Consider the following 24,909-nt stretch of genomic DNA (forward strand, 5'->3'; position numbering starts at 1 on the left):
AATCTCCAAAATACAGACAACCATCAGCCATTCTAAGGAAAAATAGACATTTCCAGTTCCCCTGTTCCTGCCTTCCCCTTAACCGTTGCGGCTGAGTAGCTGGTCATGTACATTCAGCTCACAGAGCTCTCCTAGTCAGGTCTAATCAAGTTTGCCCTTGCCTTTACCTGCACCACGTAGCACCCGTGAGCCAAGGCCCAGCAAGAAAACATAATATGGATCACAAACGACAATAACATATAATTAATTCTTTAGGCATGATCAAACCCTTAACACTCATATTAACCACATAACGTGTACTCATGAATAAAGATGCAATTAAACGTTAATAACAATCAAGTTACATGATTATCAGGGCTGCCAACTTAGGTTGCACCCTCTGTTTACCCCACTGACTCCGCCCGCTTAAACCGAGCTCAGTGCATAATAAGCTGTCCTCGGCAACTAGTGGCTGAGCTGAGCCCTGTGTGCTAGTTTAACCTTGGCACTCTTAGGGCGTTGGTTTGCTGTTTACAAGGCATAATAGCATCCTTTCAAAGCATACATATTAGGGGAACCCTTAGTCCCTTTACAATTACACAACCAGGTGCAGTTTTCTTACCTTTAGTTTCCACGTTCACTGTCTACAAGCGACGTCTCTCGAGCACGATCCGCTTCCCGAGCCCTAGCTTAACACCTAGTCACAACCAAGGTAATGGATTTCATTAATATTCAAATAAAGGTTTCCCGGAACAATGCTAGCTTCCGGAACATCAAATTCCACCGAGCACGGTAGTGATATCGATCCCGAGAACCCTAGGTTAGGTTCCCGCGCTTAAAATCCCCAAAAGATAAAAAATGCACCTAAGGGTTGCGGCCCCTGAAACCTAGCCGCAGCCCGCCCCTGAAACAGAAACCAAGTCCTTCAGAAGACAGACACGCACCGTAGCCCTGCCCTGCGGCGCTCCCCTTCGGTCGAGCCTCCCTGGCTGCTTGCTTCATAGGGCCGCAGCGCTCTAGAACAAAGCCACGGCCCACCCCTTCGTGCCTAGAAAATCCACCATTTCTAACATCCTAACCTTATTCAAAACCACCCCAAAGCACTCTAATACCATAACCCATTAATCACAAGACTTTTAGCACGATTCTAACAGCATAATCCAACAGAAATCCAGCTTTAAAACTCATTAAAACTCCACTTTGATTTCTGAAACCCAACAGCTCAAAATACAAAGGCCAACCATGCAAACTCAAATTTTAACCTCTGAATTGCGAATTGAAGCTTACCTTCTTTGATGGACCACTTCCTCAACAACTTCTAAGCTAAAACCCAATCTTCTCAGCTTCAATTCAGCCCTTAAACATTAAACCATAAACACCCTTAATATTAAGCCAAAACTCAAAATTCTAACTCCCAAAAACAAAACTCAATTCTTACCTTGGCCTTGGTTGAGTGCTTCCTAGTTAGAACTGAGCTAATTCCTCAAACTTCAGCTCAAATCACAAGATTTCCAGCTGAATTCACCATAGTTTCCTATAGCTTTCTTGAGAGAGAAGATAGAAGAGGAGAAGAACTATTAAAGGGTCGGTTTATCTCTTTTGTTCCACTGGTTTCTGTTTTGTTAAGTCTATCCTTGGTTAATTAAATCAATCTCGAGGCTCCGGGTGCCGGAAACATCATCGAGGGAAAAATGGTAAATTCCCCAATATTCCCGCCTAAGCTTCCTAACCTCAAATATATCTCCATATATTTATTTCTGTAACCCGATAACCCAAATAATCATCTAGTTCCCGGAATACCCCTTGACTTGCCCCAAGTCAAATATTAAGCCCCACCGTGACTTTCCGGTAACTGGCTCCCTAAGATCGCCTTAAGTCGCACGCTGCAGACTTACCCACATAATAATGTGGTTCTCATAGATATAACATTTAACCACAATTACATTCATATAATCATTCAAGCATGCATATCATATAACCATGCATTAAATCAATATACTCACACATAAGCCAATTATGCCCTCCTGGCACATTAATCAGAGCCCTAAAGCCATAACAGTAATTTTGGGTCGTTACAACTATCCTCTCCTACTTAGAATTTCGTCCTCAAAATTTACCTAAATAGCTCGGGATACTGATCTCGCATCGAGGCCTCTAACTCCCAGGTCGCTTCCTCGACCTTGCTATTTTTCCATAACACTTTAACTAACGGAATCATTTTATTTCATAGAACTTTGTCCTTCTGATCCAAAATCTGAACTGGCTGCTCTTAATAGGACAAGTCTGTCTGTAACTCCATGTCCTCATACTTCTGCACATGCGTTGTATATGAAACATACTTCCGCAACATGGAGACATGGAATACATCATGAACTCCTGACAGCGACGGTGGCAAGGCCAACCTGTAAGCCACCTGTCCAATCCTTTCTAGAATCTCAAAAGGTCCAACAAACCGAGGCCTCAGCTTGCCCTTTACCCCAAATCTCCTCACCCCTCTCAATGGTGAAACTCGCAGAAACACGTGGTCCCCAACCTGGAACTCCACGTCCTTACGCTTAGGATCAGCGTAGCTTTTTTTCCTACTCTGCGAGGCAAGCATTCTAACTTGAATCTTCTCAATAGCTTCATTAGTCTTCTGACCCATATCTGGCCCTAAATACTTCCTCTCATCCATCTCATCCAAATGAATGGGTGATCTACACTTTCTCCCATATAACATTTCATAAGGAGCCACTCCAATCGTGGATTGATAACTATTGTTATATGAGAACTCAATCAACGGTAGATACTTACTCCAAGATCCCTCGAAGTCAATCACACACACCCTAAGCATGTCTTCCAACACTTGAATTGTCCTCTCAGACTGTCCATCAGTCTGAGGATGGAAAGTTGTGCTAAACTTCAATTAGGTCCCCATAGCTCTCTGTAGAGCTCCCCAAAATTTAGAGGTAAAGATAGGATCTCGATCAGATACAATAGACTTTGGAACCCCATGGAGACGAACTATCTCCCTCACATGCAACTCTGCATACTGTTCCACTGTATAGGTCAACTATCACCCACACCGAGTCATAAAGTCCCACTGTCCTAGGTTTTCCTCCCACAAAATCCATCGTGATGTCCTCCCACTTCCACTCTGGAATACCCAAAGTCTGAAGCAATCCCGCTGGCCGCTGATGCTCAGCCTTTACCTGCTAACATGTCAAACATCTAGACACATACTCTACCACATCCTTCTTCATCCCAGGCCACCAATATAATGTCCGTAGATCCTGATACATCTTCGTGGTACCCGAATGAAGCGAGTATGGCGTAGTGTGTGACTCATCCATTATCTTTCGTCTGATCCCCTCATCTGCCGGAACACAAATCCGTCCCTGATATCGAAGTATACCAGTCTCGGAAATTGAATAATCCTTAGCTCTCCCAGCTAGGACATGCTGCCTAACATCTTGCAGCTGCGCATCCACCAATTGTCCCTCCTTAATCCTCTCTAGCAGGGTCGACTGCAAGGTAATATTAGCTAACTGGCCCACCACCAATTCTATCTTTGCCCTGGCCATCTCATCAGCTAACTCTCTCGAGATCTAGGTGGAACTGTACAATTGTCCTGGGCCCCTTCGGCTCAATGAATCTGCTACAACATTGGCTTTCCCTGGGTGATACAGAATACCACAATCATAGTCCTTAACTAACTATAGCCAACACCTTTGCCTCATATTCAGATCCTTCTGGTGGTGAAGAAGTACTTCAAGCTCTTATGGTCAGTGTATATTTTGCACTTCTCCCCATACAGATAATGACGCCACACCTTCAGTGTGAATACCACTCCTGCTAGTTCCAAATCATGAGTAGGATACCGATGTTCATACTCCTTCAGCTACCACGATGCATAAGCTATAACTTTCTCATTCTGCATCAGCACGCAACCTAAACCCATCATCGACGCATCACAGTAAACCATAAACTTTCCTTCCTCCGAAGGAAGACTTAGCACAGGTGCAGAAATAAGTCGTCACTTTAACTCTTGGAAACTGTTCTCACACTTCTCCAACCAAACAAACATCTGATTCTTTCTTGTCAATTCAGTCATCGGTGAAGCGATCTTTGAGAATCCCTCCACAAATCGCCTATAATAACCTGCCAACCTAAGGAAACTCTGCACCACCGAGGCGTTCCTTGGCCTCGGCCAATCTCTCACTGCTTCCACCTTGGACGGATCCACCTTAATCCTTTCTGCACCAACTATATGCCCAAGGAAAGTCACCTATGGTAACCAAAACTCACACTTCTTAAACTTATCATATAATTGGTGTTCCCTTAATCTCTATAAAAACCAGTTGAAGATGCTGCCCATGCTCTGCCTCTGAACTGGAGTATACTAGAATGTTATCGATGAAGAAAATGATGAACTTATCTAAGAAGTCCTTGAACACCCTGATCATCAAATCCATAAAAGCTGTCGGGGCATTGGTCAAACCAAAAGACATGACCAAGAACTCATAGTGCCTATATTGCATCCAGAAGGTCGTCTTCGATATATCCTCATCTTTGATCCTCAACTGGTGATAACCAGATTGTAGATCAATCTTTGAGAACACCGTCTTTACCTGCAGCTGATCGAACAGGTCATCAATCCTTGGTAGAGGGTACTTATTCTTTATAGTCAACTTGTTCCATTCTCTGTAGTCTATACACATCCTCAATGTCCCATCCTTCTTCTTAACAAATAACACCGGAGTGCCCCATGGTGAGTAACTATGTCTGATGAATCCCAAATCCAGAAGCTCCTGCAGCTATATCTTTAGTTCCTTCAACTCTGCTGGTGCCATCCTATATGGTGTCCTTGATATTGGCTCTGTCCCCGGTGCTAACTCAATCTCAAACTGAATCCCCCTGCGTGGCGGAAACCCTGGTAGATCCTCAGGAAATACGTCCAAAAACTCACACACCAATCTGGTCTCCCCCGGCCCTGCTGGCATAACCCTAGTGGTATCCACTACACTGGCCAGAAAACCTATGCATCCCCCCTGCAACAAGTCTCTGGCTCTCAATGCTGAAATCATGGGTATGCGGAATCCACATACCGCACCCACAAAGACAAAAGGATCCTCGCCCTCAGCCTCAAAAGTCACCATCTTCTTCCTGCAGTCAATAGTGGCCCCATATCTGACCAACCAGTCCATCCCCAAAATGATGTCAAAATCCTCCATGTCTAACTCAATCAAATCCACCGAAAGTTCCCTACTATCAACCATCACTGGCAGTGCCCTAATCCATCTCCTAGAAATTACCAGTTCCCCTATAGGCAATAAAGTCCCAAACCCCGCAGTCCTATATCCACTAGGTCTACACAATCTATCAATCATTTTACTAGAAACAAAGGAATGTGTAGCACTAGAGTCAATCAATACAGTAAAAGGAGAGCCAGCACTAGAAAGCTGACCTGTCACTACCGAGAGACTAGCCTCGGCCTCTGCCTACGTCAAAGTGAATACTCGAGCTGGAGTCAAGCTATCCACCTTTCCTGCTTCACTTTTCTTCACTGTTGGGCAGTCTTTCCTGAGATGCCCCACTGTTTCGCACACAAAACAAGCTTTGGCTCGACATTCGCCCAAGTGACGCCTTCTACACCTCGGGCACTCTGGATAAGTCCGCCATGCCTCGCCGCCACCTTGACGGCCACCCCGACCCCTCCTATCAGGACCAGCAGCGGTCGAAGTGTCAGGAGTCTTTCTCTTGAAGTCACTGGGGCCTCCGCCCCTACCTATCCCTGAATAAGGAGGCACCATTCTTCGACCCTCGCACCTCACCGCACTTTCCCTCCAAATCTTGTTCTTCGCTTCCTCAGCGGTAAGAGCCTTCTCAACGGCCTGGGCATAAGTTGTTCCTCCAGGTACCGTTGTAATCCTAACATCCCGAGCTATCATTGCATTAAGCCCCCTGATGAATCTATCCTGCGTAGCAGCATTAGTAGGCACAAGATCTGGTGCAAACTTCGTAAGCCTATCAAATTTTAGGGCATACTCAGTAACAGTCATATTGCCCTGCACCAAACCCACAAACTCATTAACTTTTGCTGCCCTCACAGCAACATTGTAGTATTTATGGCTAAACAAGTCTCTGAAGCCTTCCCAACTCAAAGCAATCACATCCCTGGTTTGTGATTCCACCTCCCACCAGATGCGGGCATCCTCTCTCAACATATACGTGGCACAGGCCACTCTGTCATGCGCTTCTACTCTCATGAAATCCAGAATAGTTGTGATCATAGTCAGCCATTGCTCATCCTTCAATGGATCAGGTCCCCCCTTAAAGATTAGAGGTTGTTGCTTCCTGAACCGCTCATATAACGGCTCCCGCCTGTTCCCAACCTCCCCAGACTGTACGACTTGTACCACTGCAGGTGGTACAATAAGGGCAGCACTCCCTAACGGAGCCTGCTGTCGCAACAAGCGAATCTACTCATCTTGACTCTGTAGTCGCGCTTGCATATCTGCCATGAGTTGTTGCCAATTTTCAGGAACTGGCGGAGGAATCTGGCCCTGGTCATCACCCCCGCTCCCAGACCTAGTGCCGGCTAGCCGTGTAGATTTTCTTGGATGCATAGCTATCCAAGTCAATCTGCAATCAATGACTCGGCAGTCAAACCATGATGACAGGGCAAAAGCTTCTCCAAAATCCATCAAAGGAACATAACCAATCACAAACATTCACAATATTGGCATGCATCCACATGCACCGGCTGCTGATAAGCATGCCCCAACATTACCACATGACAGCCAAAATAAAAGCAATCATCCATGCACAATATACAGTTAGTCATTCAAATATTCACTTACATGCACGACAATGCTAATAAGCATGCCTCAATATTTTCATACAGCAGTCAAGGGCAAAGCCCTATCAGTATCTCATGCTTCCTATTAATCCAATAAATAACAACATTCATAACTCATTTCAGGCATATAAGCATATAAGCACATATACACATTACCAAACCCTGAATCGAGCTTGTCTCTAGCAGCAAATGTACAAGTCCAGCTGGTCTTCAGGAACCCTTAAACCTAGGACGCTCTGATACCAAGTTGTAACGCCCTGGATAGCCAAGACCGCTACACTGTGTACTTATAAAGGTGCAGGACTTGCTAATCAAGTCATTTAATTAAAAATGTGTCACTAACCATGAATGTGTTAGGGTTAAAAAGGGTTTTGGTCTCAAAAGATACATTTTTAAACATGGGATCCCAAAAAGAAACAGTGTTTAAAAGTCAATTTACAGAATCTCCAAAATACAGACAACCATCAGCCATTCTAAGGCAAAACAGACATTTCTGGTTCCCCTGTCCCTGCCTTCCCCTAAACCGTGGTGGCTAAGCAGCTGGTCATGTACATCCAGCTCACAGAGCTCTTCGAGTGAAGGCTGATCAAGTTTTCCCATACCTTTACCTGCACCACGTAGCACCCGTGAGCCAAGGCCCAGCAAGAAAACATATTATGCATCACAAACGACAATAACATATAATTAATTCTTTAGGCATGATCAAACCCTTAACACTCATATTAACCACATAGCATGTACTCAGAATCAAAGATGCAATTAAACGTTAATAACAATCAAGTTACATGATTATCAGGGTCGACAACTTAGGTCGCACCCTCTGTTTACCCCACTGACTCCGGCCCGCTTAAACCGAGCTCAGTACATAATAAGTTGTCCTCGGCTACATGGCATAATACCATCCTTTAAAAGCATACATATTAGGGGAACCCTTAGTCCCTTTACAATTACACAACCGGGTGTCGTTTTCTTACCTTTAGTTTCCACGTTCACTGTCTACAAGCGACGTCTCTCGAGCACGATCCGCTTCCCGAGCCCTATCTTAACACCTAGTCACAACCAAGGTAATGGATTTCATTAATATTCAAATAAAGGTTTCCAGTTACAATGCTAGCTTCCGGGACATCACATTTCACCAAGCACGGTGGTGAAATCGATCCCGAGCACCCTAGGTTAGGTTCCCGCGCTTAAAATCCCCAAAAGATAAAAAATGCACCTAAGGGTTGCGGCCCTTGAAACCTAGCCGCGGCCCGCTCTTCCGAAGATAGACACGCGCCGCGACCGAGCCTCCTTGGCTACTTGCTTCGTAGAGCCGTAGCGCTCTAGAACAGAGCCGCGACCCACCCTTTCATGCCCAGAAAATACACCATTTCTAACATCCTAACCTTATTCAAAACCACCCCAAAGCACTCTAATACCATAACCCATTAATCACAAGACTTTTAGCACGATTCTAACAGCATAATCCAACAGAAATCCAGCTTTAAAACTCATTAAAACTCCACTTTGATTTCTGAAACCCAACAGCTCAAAATACAAAGGCCAACCATGCAAACTCAAATTTTAACCTCTGAATTGCGAATTGAAGCTTACCTTCTTTGATGGACCACTTCCTCAACAACTTCTGTGCTAAAACCCAATCTTCTCAGCTTCAATTCAGCCCTTAAACATCAAACCATAAACACCCTTAATATTCAGCCAAAACTCATAATTCTAACTCCCAAAAACAAAACTCAATTCTTACCTTGGCCTTGGTTGAGTGCTTCCTGGTTAGAGCTGAGCTAATTCCTCAAACTTCAGCTCAAATCACAAGATTTCCAGCTGAATTAACCATAGTTTCCTATAGCTTTCTTGAGAGAGAAGATAGAAGAGGAGAAGAACTATTAAAGGGTCGGTTTATCTCTTTTGTTCCACTGGTTTCTATTTTGTTAAGTCTATCCTTGGTTAATTAAATCAATCCCGAGGCTTGGGGTGCTGGAAACATCCCCGAGGGCAAAATGGTAAAATTCCCCAATATTCCCGCCTAAGCTTCCTAACCTCAAGTATATCTCCATATATTTATTTCCCTAACTTGATAACCCAAATAATCATCTAGTTCCCGGAATACCCCTTGACTTGCCCCAAGTCAAATATTAAGCCCCGCTGTGAGTTCCCCGCTAACTGGCTCCCTAAGATCGCCTCAAGTCGCACGCTGCAGACTTACCCACATAATAATGTGGTTCTCACAAATATAACATTTAACCACAATTACATTCATATAATCATTCAAGCATGCTTATCATATAATCATGCATTAAATCAATAAACTAACACATAAGCCAATTATGCCCTCCCGACACACTAATCAGGGCCCTAAAGCCATAACAGTAATTTTGGGTCGTTACATGTTGCTCAACTAAAACACAATGTCGAAAAAAACTTACACTGAGGACTTCAGTAATCCTTTGACTAAGGACCTTGCTGTGCTTCAGTGGGGGAAAGTTGACGAAGGCTTCTTATCTGGGATGGTGCTTGGAAAAATTTTGCAGCTTTTCGTAAGTAGAATTAAAAGCATTGTTTATCAAGTTAGTAGCTGAGGATCTTCCTGCTTGCTCAGAGGAGGGGACACTACTAGTAAGAGGAGGAGGAGGCGTTGTAGTTCTGGACGGAGTAGGAGCCGTAGAGTCTTCTGGTCGAGCCCTTTTTCTAGAAGGCTCACTACTACTCTCCCCAAGATGCTTTCTGCTCGACTTCTTCTTGCTCGAAGTAGCATCAGCAAAGGTGTACATATCAAAAGCATCATCAAATGGCATGACTAGAAAACAAAAACAAGCAAACAGTTATGTTAAGAAATAGTTGGAGCAATAATGGAATAATATAAACAGAAATTCTAAGTAGTATACCCGAACTATTAATATTGGTCGTTATATTATCTAAAGAACTACTGCTACACTCATTATCTGCCTCAAAGAAGTCCAAGCTAAAATTACTGGTCGTAAATTTAAAGTTGAAATCCCTATCAAATAAATGACATGGGATGGGCAAGTTATCTAGAAGAGAGAAGTCTATACCATTCTCATCTGAGGATTCGAGTATAGGACTGGTGTATTCCGATAGTTTTTGTTTCCCCTCCCATGATGGGCAGGGATAGTGGCACTTTTTGGGTTGCTCGAAGACTCTCGAATGGTCACTCCCATTAGTCGTCACCTCCGGGGTTGTGACACATCCTACTGCTGCTTAGGGATTTATTATCCTTCGGTGCCCTCTCCAGTGGCACTCCCCGCAGTGGATTCCCTCACTTCCTGATGAGCTTCCAAAAGGCCGACCATCCTTAGATTACTCTCCTTAACCAGCTCCTTGACACTTTTTTCTATATTTGTCATGCTGGCTAGAGTTGTGGCTCTAATCTCCATTTCTGGATTGGGTCTGGTCGGTGCCATGGATCTAGACACAGCACAAAATAACCAAGGACAAGAAAAGAAACAAAATGAATGACTATGAGTTCTGACCAGAGATTGAAAAGTTTACCTCCTTGTGTGAAGGCCAAATTGTTGGCAACCAGATCGGTAGTGAGGAAGTACTCTTGGAAGTACTTTCCTACATTAGACGTGTCAGTGACATCGCTCAGGAATATGAGAGTAGATTCTTGATGACAAAAGTGGAAAACCCCCATGTTGTTTTGATTGGGGTTTGATTTAAGATCGAACAGATAGTTGATCTCATGTGGGGTAGGCACAGGCCATTTTTTGTGGTTATATAGGATATAGAGTGATGAAGGTACTCTATATCCATTGGGTGTTATTTGGAAAGAGGGGACCTCGAAATAATTGGCCACCCCTTGTAAAAAGTCATGCAAGGGCAAGATTGCCCCTGGCTTTATATGATACCTCGACCAGGCGTTGTAGGCACCTCCAGGCACATTTGCCCTTTGGTCAGGTATGGGTTTATGTAGGGTAATCCCAGGAAGCTCGTACTTCTTGGGGTATTTTTCCACCATCCTGGTCGATATGACAATAGGAGGGGCAATATACTAGTTTACTTCTGCTCGGGGGCCATCGCGAGGACGGGCTTTGGGCTGAATGTCGGGTGGTGAAAAATTTATAGGTTGAGGGTCGTTTGAAGGACCCTCGCTATTGGTTGCATGTTGGTTAGAAGGTGAATCAGTCGTTTTCTTTTTCCTACTAGCAGTGTATTTGACACGACCCATGTTTAGTTGGTTGGGTGGAGGACTGGTCGTACGGTTTGATTGTGAAGATGAAGGCTCAGGAAAGGGAAAATAAGGCTATTCTTAGTCCTCGAACAGTAGAGCAAGAAGATCGTCGTCTATTGGTCTTTCACCTCCCCAGGGATCACATGAGTATCTGAGAAGAGTAAAGGAGAAGTGAGAACCTACAACCAATAGATAGAAGAAAGAGAAAAGCAAGGACAATGTTGCTCGTGTATAAAAGTTAAGCTTTTATACGACCAGCAGCATCCTGATAAAAACACAATAAATGTGCGGGCAGCTTGAAAAAACAAATCAAAAAGTGAAAATGAAGGCAGGAAAAACTAAGTTTTTCCCAAAAAATTGAAATCGAATTTTTACTTTGATTTTGAGCCCAAAATTAGTATTCCTATACCCCCACATTGTTCTTAAGCATTGTCTATTATTTTATATTGCCTAAAATCCCTATTCTAGCATACTTTTTCTATGTATGTTAGCCTAAACCCAATTACCCAAAAAAATTCTCAAGAACAACAGAAACACAATTACAAAAATTTGTGAATCAAGACTAGAGTACATGAAAAATTCTTTATAAATGAGAGAGTGGATTTGAAAACTTACTTGGAGTTCGAGTTGTAGGAGAAGTCACAAAGATTTTGATCGAAGTTGCTCGAAGATGTCTCGGATCACACTGAAGTTTATGAGTTTTCTTGAAAGTTTTTCTGAATTCTTGAGGAGAGAAAAGGTTTTGGTAAAAAATGAAAAAGCTGAAGAGTGTTATGTTTATATTGCTCGGGGCGTTAATAAAGAGTAATGATGGGAATGGAATTTCGATGTATGGGAAATTGCAATGACCATCAAAATATTTTTGAGAAACTATAAAGGTTGTAATTGCTTTCTTCTTCGAAAATATACTGATGATGTGACAGGTTAGATGGGTTGCGGGTCGAGTAAGTTTATTAAATGTTGGTCGCAGTAAAATAAACTTGGGGGAAAATGTTTACCCTAAAAAATACTACTTGTTGGCGTGGCAAGATTAGTGTACACGTAGGTTGCACGTGACTACTTAGTGACTGCATTCAGGTCGACCAACGACCAGAAGAATGATGCATAACCATATGGTAGAAGATGTGTTGAATGTGTGACCAGGTCTGGTCGTGGAAATGAAGCCATATTTCAAATGTAGTTATAAGTCAAATATTTGACCCTATTTTATGTAAATAGTATGTTTTTTTGTTATTATTTAAATATACGTAAATCAATGTGTATGAGGGCATGTCAGCCCATAGGTAGATTCTTGAGCCTATAAATAGGACTTAAGGGACTCTTTGAAAGGGGATTGATTTTTGGAGAGAGAATCAATGTTTTATATACACAAACTTTTGCACCTTTGTGGAGCTTGTGAAACTCAGTGAACCCTTGTTTGTTGATCGCAGGTTTCGTAATATGTCAATATAAACACTAAGTGGAAGTAGGTTATTACCAATATCTGGGGCCGAACCACTATAAATCCTGGTTTTGTTTAGTTCTTGTGTTTCAGCTTACAAATATTTATCGTTTTAGTGATTCTGTGTGATTGGCTAAATTGTCAGTCAACATGAATGTAATAACATTGCATTAATCATTTCAAGAAATATTCTATTTTCCCTTTCCCTTATACCATTTTTGTTGTGGAGTATATGGGGTTGTGCATTCATGTATTAAGTTGAAATCATTTGAAAAATATTCACCAGTCCTATCACTTCTAAGCACTTTTATTTTCCTTTCTAATTGATTTTCAATTTCTAATTTATAAGCTTTAGACACATTAAATCATTCATCTTTATTCTTAAGAAAATAATCATATGTGAACCTAGAGCAATCATCTATGAAAGTAATAAAATATATACTTCCTCTTCTAGTCAACATATCATATAGTTAACTTAAATCACTATGTATGAAATCTACCAATTATAATTTCTATCAGCAATAGGAAAATGTTTCTTAACCATTTTAGATTTGACACATAGTTCACATTTATCATGCTCAATAGTATCACAATTAATCAATCTACATTTAATTGATCTTTTAATTGTATTAAATCTTATATGTGCAAGTCTAACATGCCATAAAGTAATAGAGTTTGAGTCAATTATATAACAAAAAGAACTAAAAGATTTATTGTTCATATCATCAATTAAGCAACTAAGTTTAAACATGTCATCAAAGCATATCCCTTCCCCACAAAAACATTCCCCTTCGACAAAGCAAGCTTGCCAGAATCTATCACAACCTTGATTCATGATTTGCTATGAAAATTGCCACTCACAAGGTTTCTACTAATTTCTGGTACATACCAAACATTGGTGAGTAGAACCTTCTTGCTGGAAGTGAAGAATGGGTCAATTTTTCCCTTGCCTTCAACCTTGGACCTTTTCTCACTGTTCATTTGGATTTCATGCCTTTCCTTTAAAGTTTCAAAGGTCTTAAATAAAGATCTATCATAAGTAGCATGGATGGTAGCACAAGTATCATTCCCCCATCCATTTATTTTTCCATGTATGACATTAATCTCACTTAGTGTTGCCACTAACTCTTCTTTGATTGAATTAACCCTTGTCACATTATTGTGGTTCCTCTTGAACCTACAATCCATTTCAAAATGACCACTCTTGGAACTCTTGACTTAACCTTCATTCTTCTTATGCCCCAAGGGTTTGTATCCCTTGCCTTTATTCTTCCCAACTCATTTGCCTTTGTTGTTGTTGGGAGGTTGAGCCACCACATTGGCTTTAGAAATCTCTCCATTATACTTTTCCACATTATTATCTCTTGAACGAGTTTCATCCTCATTTCTCAAGTGTTTAAGAATTTCATCCAAGGAAATCTCCTCATTCTTGTGAAGGATTTTCTTTCTATAGCCCCTCGAAGATGGAGGCAATCTGGCTATAATCGCACCAAAAATGAATTATTTCGACAATGCTATATTAATGGTAGATAACTTATTTACAATAATTTGTAATTCATGAATTTATGGTAGAAGGGGTTTCATATCATAAAACTTATATTTCATATATTGAGTAATAATGAATTTATTTGTACCTTCTTCTTTTTCTTTGTATTTATTCTCCAATGCTTCCTAAATCTCCTTAGCAATATTTGTGTTGCTGTAGAGATCATACAAACGGTCCTAGAGAGCATTTAGAATGTGACCCCTACTTATAAGTTCACCTTCTTGACGTTTCTTCGTTTCTTTGATGACTTATTGAGTGTCATCCTCCTTATAGGGTTCTATGGCCTTTAGATCCTTGTCTAGGATGTAGAACACCTTGAGAGTAGTTAGAAAAAACCTAATCTTATCTTTCCAACTAACAAAGTTAGTTCCATCGAATCTATCCAATCTAACGAAGTGTTGTGTCATGAATTTCAAATCCAAAATCGAAGATGATTCTTCCATGATGATGTATCTCAAATAATAGAGGATGTGAATGTTGGGAGACAGTGAGATTACACCACCACAATAATAAGAATCTACACACAATTATCCTTGACAGCGTACAATAAAAGATTGATATAAGGAATGTAATTCCTAGTTTTGGACCAAAAATCTTGGATCTTCTTGGAAGCTACAAACCCTTGTTAGAACACCACTTGAAACTTTTGCTTCATTGATAAGAATCAAAACCAAGGCTTATACACGATGAGTATCATCATCAAGATTCTATAATTCCTAACTTTTAATTGATGCTTGAGGCTTTCTCTAGTATGAAATGAGAATTGAGATTGAACAAGCCTTAAAATTCATAAAGACAAGCTCTTTCTTTATGAATTTCATGGAGAAAACTTGTGATCTTGAAAGCTACAGAGAGAAAGAGGTTAGAGAGAGATTTGAGGAGAGTGATCAAGTCAATCAAAATTTTAAGAGAACTTTTTTATAGTGCAGGCATCGTCATTAGGTCTAACCAATAGGATTAGAGCTCTTAAACACATTGTTATCCAAAACACAGGCATGGATGACATGGAAAATATTTAATACACGTGGCTGACATCTGGCAAAATTCATGCTCGGCTATCGACCAGGAAGACATCTATTGTCACAATGTTCGATCTCCATATACGACCAGCCTAGTTGTACGCATGCTATACACGGAGAAAATCTTATGCAGTTATGATAGAATCTGAAATTATCTCTCATGATTTCCTGAGTATCCGATTATTTAGGAAATAATATCTGTAACAAATTAATGTAAATCTTCCCTGAGCCTATAAATAGAGAAAGATAGCTCAAGGGAGAGGGACCTTTTCTTTCTGATTATCTGAGATTAGAGTTATTCTATTTGATATATTTTCCTGTTCTTCAAAGGTTGGTGAAACTCATTGAACCCTAGTTCTTTGATCACTCTTTTAAATCCTATATCAATAATAATTCAAGTGGACGTAGGTTGTTACCAGATTCTGGGGCCGAACCACTATAAATTCTTGTATTCTTTATTGTTTCTGTCATCACATTCCTTTCAACGTATTTGTCCACATCAAGCATATTTGACTCCGTGTCAGTTGGCCAAAATCAAGGTCAACATTCTGGTGCTTTCATTGAGAGCTTGATACATTATCGTTGAAAGATCAATGGCGAAAACTACCAAGAAAACTGGACAGGCGGCCGGCACTGCACCATCTCACCCACCTCCTCCTCCTCCAAATGTGACTGAGGATGAGCCACATTTGGAATTCGATAAGGAAGAAATGGATTCTGAGACACTGAATAATTCCCTGGGGGTATTGCAGGATGAACTGGCCAATCTGAGGGCCAGCCAGAAAAGTGCTGCCGAAATTATGGCACGGCAGCAACAGGAAATTGAACGGTAGCGCCTGGAGCTGAGTGAAAGATAGGCGGAGATGGACCGTCGCTAGAGGGAGGCCATGCCAGCCCTCAAAGCTGTCCTACAACTGGCTAGGAACCAGGTTGCACCTGCCTCGCAGCCTGATCAACCTACTAATGGGCCGCCACAGAGGGATCCTAATCCTAGCTCGCCTATCCAACCCTCGAGCCCACAAAGGCCCGAGCAGCCATCGGCACCTCAGGACGATGTCCCGCTGAGGAACCTTGAGGCACAGCCTCTATCCCAAGCTAGTCGCGGTAATCCCTTGCAATAGAGGCAGGATAGGGCCGGGCAGCTGCCTCGTAGTCCAAGACGCCATAGGGGCGACGAGCCAAACCCTCCGAGCAGAGGACATCGTCCATCTGGTAACAGGAGGAACTCAGAGTTAGGCTCTGCGGTCCGAGGCCCCCTAGGCATGATAATTCACGAGGACCTACCGACCAACGCAGGCCACCCTCTAATGGTCAAGAGGTTCCAGCCTGGGAAGGCAACTGAGGGAACAGCCAATCCCACCATAGCCAATCAAGATTCAGAGATGTCCATGGTTATAACGAGGCTGACTCAAGCGGAGGAAATGCCAGTCGGAGGAATGAAGAAAGAGGTGGATGCAGAAGCCTACCACCTCGGGATGACCAACCCGAAAGACGGGCTGCCGGGGGGCAGCCCAGACAAAATAACGTCTTCAATTGGCTCGGAGTTAGCGAGCAGCGGAGGAGAGACGAGGATTTGAGAGACGTGCTCAACGACCGCCAGGAGTTGCACGACGAGTACGTCCCCCCAACACCAGAGGCCCTAGCGATTCCTGGCGTAGTGCAAGCCCAGATAGATGCCCTCAACCAGGCAATGCAACAGCTGGTCAAGGGAAGAACATCTTATATCGATCACGATAGGAGAAAGGGCACTCCTTTCGTCCAAAGGATAACTATTGTAACGACCCAAATTCGCTAATAAGGCTTAAGGGCCTTGATTAGCGTGCCAGGAGGGCATGATGGGATTTATGTGTGATTTTATGAGTTAAATGCATGATTATGATTTAAAGCATGTTATATGACTATTTGATTATTTGAGATGCATGACTATGTATATTAGTATGCATGTAGGCCCGGATTGTGTTAGAAGGGCATAATTGTAATTTTGGCCATGTTGGGCATAACTGTATTGATATGTGATGATTGTTGAGACCACATTGTGATGTGGATGTATCTGTGATTTGTGACTCGAGACGATTCCAGTGAGCAGTCTAGCGGAAAGTCGAGGCGGAGATTTATACCCGGCTCGGGGCGAGCCTAGGGGTATAAATAGGAAGCTAATGAGTATATTGGGGTTTATTTTGATATCGAGGAATACTTATTTGGTGATTTATCAGGTGTTAGAAAGCGACGGGAAATATTAGAGACACTTGAGGATTAGCGGGAATTGGGTAAATTGACTAAAATGGCCCTACATGGGCAAAAGGGTTTAGAATTAATAGGGAGGGCATTTTGGTTAATTGGCTTTCTAGAGATTGATTATTGGGGCTTTATACACTTAGTGGGATTTATAGAGAAAGTGTGTTGGCTGTGGAGAGAAAGAAAAAGGAAAGAAAGAAAAGAGAGAAAACAAAGGGGTTTTTCCAAAGGATCGGTTTGGGGTTCTAGCACCTCTTCTCTTCAATTTTCTTGGGGCAAAGCTCAGAGGAGAGCTAGGATAGGCTGAGCATCAAGGATCTTAAGTTGGACTTGAATATTTGGCAAGGATTAGCAAGAACACATCAATGTTTGAGGTAAGTTTTTAGAGTTTTCTGTTTTAAGGGTTTGGCTGGTTTGAGCTGTGTTTTGAGCTGAGTTGATGGGAATTTTAGGAAATTTCTGGGCAAGCTTTGAGGGAGAGCAAGCTAAGGAGGCCTAGGGTTGAATCAAGGTCGAAATTGCATCAATGGTATGATTTCTAAGTCCTTAACTTTGTTGTTTGACTGAATTTCTGGGTTTAGGGTTCATCTATGGTGAATCTTGAGATTTGGGATGTGTGTGCTTGGGTTTTGAGATTTGGGGATGCTTGGGATGAATGGAGAGTGTTTATGTGCTTGGTTTTGAGTTTGGTAATGATTTGGACAAGTTTGGGATTGAAATGGTAGAAGGAAATCGTAGGAGGCGATTTTGGGTAGTGCTGGTCTGTAACTAGCGCTACAGCGCTAGTCAGTGGGCGCTGTAGCGCTAGCCCCTGTTCCTGGGGGTGTGGTTCTGCTTGTAGCACTACAGCGCCCTCTTTAGAGCGCTGTAGCGCTGAACTGTTCACAGAAGGGGTTTTTGGGCTATTTGAGTGCGATTTTGACCTAGGGTTCGGGGCTCGATTCCGCCACTTTGTTTTTGGGATCTAGGACTTCCCGGGGGCTCGGGAGTGGTCCCGAGGCTAGGTATTCGGACTTGGGGTTTGGTGTTGACTTTGACCTATGTTTGTGCCTAGGTGTGCGCTAAGGCTCGAGTGGGATCGTGCTCAAGGAGTCAAGTGTTGAAAGCTATCGAATTGACAGGTAAGAAAACTATAGCACCCGTAGGATAGGGCATGGGCCCATAGTGTGATTGCGGGGCACGACCCTATATTGCATTACATGTTAGGGTGCAGACTTAAATGAATTGATATTTGTTTGAATGTTGTTTGAGTTATGCTATATGTAATTATAGTGGAATGAAACGGCAACGGAGCCAAGAACGGCGAAAGGCCGAGAACGGTAGTGAGGCCGGAAGTAATACTTAGCACATGGGATGCTTATAGTCAGGGTAGGACCCAGTGGATTCATGTGATATCCTTACGGTGAGGACCGAGACCCCAGGATTTGGTAAGGCTTCTGGGGCGGCATGGCCGTGTTTGCTTAGTCTAATGGTTGACCTGTTTATCTGTGGACTATCTGATATGATTAATTGTATAATTTGCATATGTTATGTACTGCATGAGTTTTCTTGCTGGGCTTCCGCTCACGGGTGCTCTGTGTTGCAGGTAAGGACATAGGTTGAGTCAACCAACCATGAGTACGAAGAGTGTGAGGCGACGCGTACATGTTTGGCCTGCCCGACTGCTTTGGTTGGGGGTTTATATGAGAAATGGCTGTAATAATCTGTGATTTTAATAATTATCGACTGTAAACTTATTTTAAGTTGTAAATAGTTTTCAAACCTTATTTCGGGATCCCAAATGTTAAATACTTGAAGTTTTCAATAAAGTAAACCATTTTCAAAGGATTACAGCCTTAACTTTTTCTCAGTCACACTTTTGTTTTAGAAACCTCGGTTAGCGAGTGAATTGCACAAAGTTTTCTTTTAAAACTCACTTGGTAACGGCTCTAAGGTAGTAGGGCGTTACAGCTATGGAAGAAACTCCTAGCAAGTTTAAGATGCCTACGCTTCCAAACTTTGATGGGTATGGTGACCCAGTATCTCACGTCAACAAGTTTGAGATACAAATGGACATTCAGAAAGTGTCCGAAGAAGCTCGGTGCAGGATCTTCCCTGCAACACTTTCTGATGCTGCACAAGAGTGGTTTTTCAAATTCCCTCCTGCAAGTATAGTTTCCTGGGAAATGTTCGTGAAGGAGTTTTACGGACAGTTCTATGCGGGTCGTGTGCACCCAACTGAGGCAAATCAGTTGGTCGAAATACGCCAGCAAGACGGAGAGCCACTGAAGGACTACGTCCAGCACTTTATGCGAGCAACTGCTAGAGCGAAAACAGTGGGAAACGAAGGCAAAATGATGGCCATAACTGTAGGGGTTAAGCGCCGCATGCCTCTCTGGGACAGCCTCAGAAAACATGGGGTCAGAACTACCCCGAAATTTTTGGATCGAGCTGATCGATATATCAAGCTTGAGGATGCCATCGCCAATGAAGGGAAACCCCCAGGCAAGGACAAGGGGATTGCCAAGCCCTCCAAAGCCGCCAATGGGACCAAACCCAACGGCAACGGGAAAGGCAACGGGAACGGCAATGGCAATGGCGAGAATGGGGGTAAACGGCCGCATAATGAGCCTTCCACCTCTGACAGTAAACGAGCCAAGGGTAATCGTTCTGAACCTTGGTTCACTAACTACACTGCCCTTATTGAGTCTCGGGGAGAGGTTTATCAGGCCACGAGTTCCAGTGTGCCTTATAAGAAACCTGCTCCCATTTGAAAGGATATTTCAGGAAGAGATACTACCAAGTTGTGTCGTTATCATAACGACTACGGACATGATACCAATGAATGCAACTAGCTGAAGGATGAGATCGAGTTCCTTATTAGACAAGGACACTTGAGAAGATATATACGGGCCTCGGGAAATTCCCAACGAGAAGCTCCAGGTGGCAACGAGCGGGCGCCCACACGCTAACGCTCGCCACCTTTGAAGCCTGATCCCATAACTGGCACATTGTTAACCATCTATGGAGGCCCGCACCTCGCGGGAAACAGCGAAAAGGCCAGAGAACGATATGCTCGGACTCTGCACCACGACCAGGACATCGAGATGATGACTGTGGATGACCGCGCGCCAAAAAAAGCTCGGTCAGAAGAGGGCGAAATAACCTTCTCTGATAGCGACGCCCAACATGTCCAGTTCCCACATTCTGACCCGCTGGTCGTGGATATCCAAATGGCCAATATGATGGTGAAGAGAGTGCTAGTTGACACAGGAAGTTCAGTGAACATCCTGTATAAGTCTTCGCTGGAACGCATGAAGTTGTCCGTTAAGGACTTTGAGCCCTGCAACCAAACGATATACAACTTCTCTGGTGAGGGAATCGCCCCAGCAGGGTCAATCAGACTACCAGTGACAGCAGGTACAACGCCTGCTACCAGGACATTACTCGCTACCTTCATAGTAGTCGATTGTCCTTCGGCGTACAATGCCGTCATTGGGAGGCCTGTACTGGTTGATCTACGGGTCGTCACCTCTATATGGCACTTAGCCATGAAATTCCCAACAGACGCAGGGGTAGGACGCATGTTGGGAAACCAGAGGGAGGCCAGGGAGTGCTACAATGCCTCAGTCACGAAGGCGAAGAAGGGAACATCAAAGAACACTCCCCCAGATAGGTTGCAGATGGCAATTGATACACAAGCCCAATCCGATGATGGAGTCACTAAATAGGGTGTTGCCCAAAGTGAGGATAGAGATTTAGATCCTCGCTTTGGGGATTTTGAGGAAAATGTTGGACCCGTCGAGGACCTGGAAGAGGTCCAACTTGACGAAAAAGACCCGAACAGAGTCGTGAAAGTCAGGAAAAGCTTAGAACCAACCACGAAGCATGCGCTGGTGGAGTTTTGTGAAAAAACCAGGAAGTCTTCGCCTGGTCGCACAAAGACATGGCTGGGATAGATCCTGTAGTTATCAGCCATGTCCTGAACATAGACAAGAGTTTTCCACCCGTGCAACAGAAATGAAGGCTGCTCGATAAGGATCGGTTGAGAGCCTTAAAAGAAGAAGTTGAAAGATTAAAGGAGAATGGGTTCATCAGGGTGGCATTTTATCCATCGTGGGTCTCTAATCCAGTGCTGGTTCCCAAGCCTAACGGCAAATGGAGAACCTGTGTGGATTTCACAGACCTCAATAAAGCCTGCCTGAAGGATTGCTTCCCACTCCCGAGGATTGACCAGTTGGTCGATGCTACTGCAGAACATGAGATCCTCTCTTTCATGGATGCATACTCAGGCTATAATCAGATCAGCATGCATCTCCCTAACGAGGATCACACCAGCTTTCGGACCGATACGGGATTATACTGTTATAAAGTAATGCCCTTCGGACTGAAAAACGCAGGTGCGACTTACCAGCGATTGGTTAACCACATGTTTAAAGAGTTGATCGGAGTAAACATGGAGGTGTACGTGGATGACATGCTGGTAAAGTCGAAAAAAAATCAGAAGGACATGTGAAGGATTTACAAGAGTGTTTCGATGTATTGAACAAGTACCAGATGAAACTAAATCCTCTCAAATGTTCCTTCGGAGTTAAATTAGGGAAATTTTTGGGGTTCATTGTTAATTCAAGAGGAATCGAGGCCAACCCCGACAAGATAAAAGCCCTGATCGACATGAAGTCGCTAGAGAAGATCAAGGATGTACAAAGTTTAACTGGGAGAATTGCCGCCCTAATTAGATTCATTTCCAAATCAACGGATAAATGCGTCCCTTTCTTCAATATACTTAGGGGAAATAAGAAGTTTGAATGGACAGGAGACTGCGAGCAGGCTTTTCAGGCCTTAAAAGCCCATATGGCACAGCCTCCTATTTTGTCAAAGCCTATCGAAGGAGAAACTTTGTTCATTTACCTAGAGATCACTGAAGTTGTTGCTAGTGCGGTACTAGTACGAGAGGAAGAAGGCGTACAAAAGGCGGTTTACTATGTAAGCAAGAGGCTAATCGGAGTAGAACTGAGGTATCCTCCCATCGAGAGGTTAGCTTATTGTTTAATCTTGGCCTCAAGGAAGCTACGTCCTTACTTCCAAGCCCATCCCATTACAGTTTTAACTGATCATCCCCTTCGGCAAGTCCTCCAAAAACCAGAGGCGGCTTGGCGTCTATTAAAATGGGCAGTCGAACTAGGGCAGTTCGATATTACATATTCACCGCAAGCAGCAGTAAAAGGACAAGTCTTAGCTGATCTTATTGCAGAGTTCACCGAACTCCCAGACAACGAGCAGTGCGAAAAGCCTAGTGCGCCTGAGCCCCAAGATAAAGCTCCTTCGTGGAAGTTATTCACAGATGGATCATCCAACGAAGCTCATGCGGGAGCAGGAGTGATCTTGATAACACCAGAGGGGCATCGATTTCACTGGGCCATTAGATTCGACTTCACAGCGTCAAATAATGAAGCCGAATACGAAGCACTCCTCGCTAGATTGAGAATGGCAAAAGACATGAGTATAAAGGTGCTGGATATTTACATTGATTCACAGCTGGTTGTGAATCAGGTTCTAGGAGAATATCAAGCACGAGGCCTAAAAATGGTGGCCTAATTGAACAAAACTAAAGATCTGTTGGCCCAGTTCAAGAACTATACCCTCTAGCAAATACCTCGAGATCAGAATTCGAACGCAGATGCCTTAGCCAAACTCGCAAGTGCGAAAGATGCTGACACTTTGAATATTGTGCCAGTAGAAAGATTGAGCGAGCCAAGCATACAAGAAACTGAAGCCAGTATGGAAATCTGGATGGGAGACACATGGATGGTGCCTTACTTGGGGTATCTTACAAATGGTGTACTACCGGCATATAGGAACAAAGCCAGAACTCTACAAAGGCAGGCTGCTAGGTATATTCTGGTCGATGGTGTTCTATACCGTAGAGGATATTCCATGCCACTGCTCAGATGTATTACACCAGAGAAAGCTAAGGAGCTGATGAGGGAAGTACATGAAGGCTTCTGCAGGGATCACGCTGGTGGGAAAAGTTTGGCGAAAAAGATTCTGAGGCAGGGCTATTTCTGGCCGACTATGAACGAAGACTCAATGGAGTTTGTGCGAAAGTGCGATAAGTGTCAGAGATTTTCTAAAATCCCACGCGCAGCTCCAAACAAGTTAAAACAGATGCAAAGTCCTTAGCCTTTCCCAGTATGGGGAATAGACTTGATTGGATCCCTGCCAACGAGAAAAGGTGGAGTAAAGTACGCAGTTGTAGCAGTCGACTACTTCACCAAATGGACCGAAGCTGAGCCACTCGCTACCATAACGACCAAAAAAGTTCTCGACTTTGTCATCAAGAACATTGTTTCCTGATATGGTTTACCTCGAAAAATTGTCTCAGACAACGGCACCCAGTTCGACAGTGACTTATTCACAGACTTCTGCGAAAGGCACAGGATCATTAAAGCTTTTCTTCAGTCGCGCATCCACAAGCAAATGGGCCGGTCAAAGCAGTGAATAAAACACTTAAGGACACCCTGAAGAAAAGACTTGAAGATGCTAAAGGAGCATGGCCAGAACAATTGCCTGAAGTACTCTGGTCGTATAGAACTTCTCATCGAACAGCGACAGGTCACACCCCGTTTTCCTTAGCATACGGGTATGAAGCTATATTACCTGTCGAATTAGATCCCCCCTCACACCGATGCATTACATATGACCAGAACCAGAATAGCTAACTGATGATGGAGTCCCTAGACTCAATCGAGGAGATATGAGAAAGAGCCCAAATCCGAGTTGTTGCGTACCAGGAAAAGGTCGCCCGGTATTTTAACTCAAGGGTGAAAGAAAGGAAATTCAACGTCGGTGACCTAGTGCTACGACGAGTTTTCTTGAATACCCGCGACCCCACTGCTAGAGTGCTCGGACAAAACTGGGAAGGACCTTACCAGATTGAAGAAGTCCTTCATCCGGGCACCTACAAACTTGCACGCTTAAATGGAGATCTCGTTCCACGCTATTAGAATGGTGAACACCTGCGTAAGTACTACCAATAAACAGTTCTTTTTAAAGGACTGTCTTGTATTAATTTTTACTTTTTACAAGTTTCGAAAAAGGGTTAGCCACGTTGTATGGCTAATCGCTTATAAGTGTAAGATCTTTTTAAGATCACTCGTAAAGACATGTTTAGTCCATTATTAATACGAGATTATAAGTGACTGTGCGCAGCCAGTCATTCTTGCCAACCTTTATAAAATTATTTTTACAAGTATTTTTTCATTACATGTGTTGTTTTGCTGTATTATAAATTCTACGTTTCCTATCGAGCAGTGATATTCGCACAGGTCGTGGTCAAGGAAAGTGACCAAGGACCTAGAAGCTCCTCGATCACTTGGGGGGCATATAAGGTACATCGATAGCAAAGCATACCAATGAGTTTGTAAACACATGAACAAAATAAGTGAAAGCATGCTACGGTACTTAGAGTATTTTTCAAATTTTATATTTTGTTAAATAAAACCAAAGTACTATGCTAAGTTCGGTCATACAAACAGATGTTATAATAGGCAAAAAATATTATAATATCAAAAAAGCATTCTATTACACCACGAGCAGTACTTCTCGGATGTAATTGTTTAATTAAAAGTAAAGGAGTTGCCCTCGCAGCAATAAAAACCAATTGTCTTTACAAAACGA

The sequence above is a fragment of the Humulus lupulus genome, chromosome 2 (assembly GCF_963169125.1).
Source record: "Humulus lupulus chromosome 2, drHumLupu1.1, whole genome shotgun sequence".
Taxonomy (NCBI): Eukaryota; Viridiplantae; Streptophyta; class Magnoliopsida; order Rosales; family Cannabaceae; genus Humulus; species Humulus lupulus.